Source organism: Cryptomeria japonica, chromosome 6 (genome assembly GCF_030272615.1).
Source record: "Cryptomeria japonica chromosome 6, Sugi_1.0, whole genome shotgun sequence".
Classification (NCBI taxonomy): Eukaryota; Viridiplantae; Streptophyta; class Pinopsida; order Cupressales; family Cupressaceae; genus Cryptomeria; species Cryptomeria japonica.
The window spans coordinates 34,973,728-34,977,990 of NC_081410.1; positions in this window are offsets into that span (position 1 = coordinate 34,973,728).

The window sequence follows — 4,263 nt, forward strand, 5'->3', positions numbered from 1 at the left end:
ACGCGTTTTTGCCCTTCACAGACTCGGTTATACAACACAGACGCTATTATGTCTGACACAGACGCGTTTCTGTAAAATTTGTGCAATTTTTTCCAATCTGTGAAGTTGTTTTTGTTGTGACCAAATCTAACTATTTGACTATTTTTTCATGACAAGAGGACACAAAGTTGATGAGGACTCAATGTTTGATAGTGTCTAGACTCAAAATGACTCCAAGAAAAGTGTGTTGTTTGATGTAAAAATGTTTTGCATAGACTTGAAGACACAAAAGACACAATGTTTTGCTGTTTGGTCTTGAATGTTTTGAATGTTTAAAATAAGTCAAGCACAATTCTTATGGCTGGCCAAGACAATAGTTGTTGATCCCACATGGGGTTTTACCCCCAAGGCTACGCTATTCAGAGTGGATACTTAGATGCTTGACCTCACTGGCTCCACCCTCGGCACTCACTTCTCGGGTCAACCAAACATCAGTCCCCATGAAAACTCCCCATGGCAAACTTTGTATCTCTACTAAGAACCGTACGTGTGTGGGCCACTACCAGAGGTTCGACCTCATGCCCCAACAACTAGAAGGATTTGGGCTTCTAAAACAAAAAGGTGCTAGTAAGGGCATCCGCTCGTGTGGCCATACATGTGGCACTTTCAGCTCTGTAAATATAGAAGGCTCCCAGCCGGTAGGGGTCACGCCCTACAACTGATCAAATAAATTTGATCAAACGGGTTTATGGGGAGACATAGTGTCAGTATGAACTAATCAACACACGTTATTCATAGTTTTCACCATGAATACATTTGTTTATAGTGGTTTGAAAGAGGTGGGTTTTCCTCGCTACCACTTGGGTCGTTCTCTTCTCACTAGTAGTCCTAATGACCACATGGGAAGACAGGCCCTCTAAATATTAAACAAAAAGAGCCTATTGCTCAAGACACAAAAGACAATGATTCAATTTTAGTGCACCAATTGAAGTGTTTGCTAGTCTATGAAAACAAGGCACACAATAAAAATCCAAAAAACCCTTGCCAAGGACCTGCAACAAAGAGTTGTTAGTGGTTTGGATTGTTTCAAATGATCACCCCTTCCTGCAAGCACACAAGTTAAGTAAATTTTAAACCCAAAAGACTTTGTGAAAATAGGGGCCTTCAACCAAACGATTTAGCTTTCAAGACAAGCTGCACCAATTTCGTTAGCTAGATCTGAAAATGTTAGCTCAAAATAAACCAAATCTGAAACCCTAAATGCAAAATTCGAAAACTGAATCAATAAAAACTCAAAATTTGAAACTGGTGAACACAGACACGATTACCCTCAACACAGACGCGACTTCGTGACACAGACGCGGTTCTGTGAGACACAAACGCTACTACAGAACATAGATGCGTCTTATGGACACAGACGTGGCTAAAAACAGCGCAGATGCGACTTTATAACACAGACGCGCTTTCCTGGAACCTACAAAATAAAATATTGCCAATAACACAGACGTGACTCCAGATGTCGCAGATGCGCCAGAAAATCAAAAACGCGATCCGAAAGTACACAGATGCGGAAATATCAAAATGCTACCGAAAACGTCAGATCTGCAACTTCAAAATACAAAATCTGCAACAAGGAAGTTAAATGCAAAAGGGACAAGAGTCCCACCTGGTGTGCCAAAATATATATGGTGAAAATGGATAACAATAATAACGATATTGAAAGGCTAAATGAATTCAACCACAAAACCCTAGCCTAACAATCAACAAAGATCCACCATAACATATGAAGATTACCTAAGACAATGCAAATCAAATGAAATCACAAAGATTATACCATCACATGTCCAATAGGGTTTTGATCTCCATTCTTCCTATCTCCATTGATCTTGCTTGATATATTTGCTCTCAGATTTTATATGCACAAGAGCTCAACAAAGAACGGAATGTGGTTGCAAGTAGGATCATAGTGTAGTCAATTGCATAAATTGATTCATTAGGGTTTGATAATGAAGGAAGCATCTCCTTATATAGAAGACACTATATGAAATGGAGGGATAAGATTGAGAGGTGTAAAAGGAGGTCAGCTATGATTAGAGGGTAGGTAAAAGAAATAATAAAATAATGAAAGGGGTAGGTAGTGTATGAACTAAGAGATGAATGACATGTGTCATGGATAGAAAAGGTTAATGAATTAATTAAATAAATAAAGATTTATTTAATTAATAGAAAGAGTGGGATCAATTAAATAAATAAGATATTTATTTAATTTAGGAAAAGGATAATTTAAATAAATAAATATATTTATTTAAATGAGAAATAAGGCTAGAAGAGGATTAATGAATTAATTAAATAAATAAAGATTTATTTAATTAATAGAAGAATTATGCTAAAGTAATTAAATAAATAAAATATTTATTTAATTAGTCATGACAATTTTGGGTGTCTACAACACTAACAATACTTACATTCTTTTGCTCCATTTTAACTATTATTGAAATTGTGGATGAGCTTTTCTCAATTTCTTAATGTCTTATGACCTTACCTAAATTAACTATTATGACCTAGTAACACCAAGCTCACAATTCATGTAATCATTATCTACTCCACAAATTTAAAAATAAATGCAACCTTAGTAATAAAAGATAATACAATATTCTTTTTCAAAATTCAATCATATTTTTTTCCTAATATTCTTTAAAGATGATATTTTAATTGAATACTATGATGAAGATGATGGAGCTAAAGATAAGCCTCAAAATGTATTCAAGGACTTCTCCAATAGAAGGATATAGTATGAAATAGATTTAAATTCCTTTTTAGTTCCCTTAATTTTATCTATAAATTCATGCAATAAATTAATAAGGATGACTTCAAGGAATCAGTAATCACATATATAGAGTACCAACAAAGATAGATTATTACAGGTCAAGAAGTACTAGTAAAACTAGATGTATCAAGGTATTCAAAATTGATCTAAAATTCTATTGTACTACTAATTAATACTTATTGTATTAATGTTTAGATACTTTTGTAGGTTCTTATATTGTAATTGGTTGAAATTTTGTTAATTAGTATATATGAGATATTTTCATATTAATATATTTTATAATTATAAACCTTGATGATCAATAATAGATGGTTTCTAGCCATTGATTCAAAATTAATTTTTTCTCTTTCTCTTATAAAACAACCATTAACTATACACTTTTAGGGAGAGATACTTTTGATTATTGTAAAAAAAATTAATAAAAAATCATTGTTCTTTAAAATTCCTTTATGGTTTCCTTTTAGAAATAGATTTTATCGTAAATTATAATGAATTTATCTAATAGGTGTCTCTTTTAGTTCACTAATAACTTGTTAATTATATGTTGTGATGTGTGATGATCTAGACTACTTCCTTTCTGATTATGAAATAAATACTTAAATTGTATTATTTTCTATGCATTTGATTATTAATTTTTAATCTTAAAAATGCATTGAAGCTTTTCTTATTTTTAAAGTTATAAAATCTAGATAAATAAAGGATAGTTACTTAGGAATATATCTACTTACATAAAAGCTTCAATGAACTTTCAAATTAAAAAACTTCTTAATCCTCATCTTTCTCAACATTTCCTTTTTATGTTTTTTTATAAACTAGGATCTCAATGAAGAACATCAAAAAATAAAATGAAATCCAATGTTTAGTGTTCAAGGATTTGAATTTATCATAATTTTTTTCAATCAAACTCTATTTTTTATTCCAATATGTAAGTCCCTCTTTATAATTGGTATTCATAATGATTTAAGGTATGCACATGTCAACACCTGACAATGAAAGTCTTGGAATGAATAAATTTAATTTCAAAGTTTATTTTTCTTTCAAGATAGATGTAAGCTCATTGGAATTTCCATTTAAATTGATAGTGTCAATCACATGCATTAATAGTCTTTGAGCGAGAACAACAAGGTATTACAGAAAGTATCAATGTGCTCCAAACGCACAAATTTCACTTCATATCCTTTTTTTGCAGCTTGTGCAACACACCAAATGTTTCACTACATCACTAAGACCTCCTTTTTGACCTTTGTTCTTCAAACATTTTAGTTAGGCATAATGCATATCCTCTTGACTCACGCTAGCTTAAATATAAGTCTAGTTTATAACTAATCTATGATGATATTTTCTCTTCACAAGCACCTTTATGATTATATAGAATGTACTATAAATAAGAAATATAATTTAATATTATATAATTTTTTAATTCAAACAAAGTTGTTCAGTGCAATACTCTTTTCATG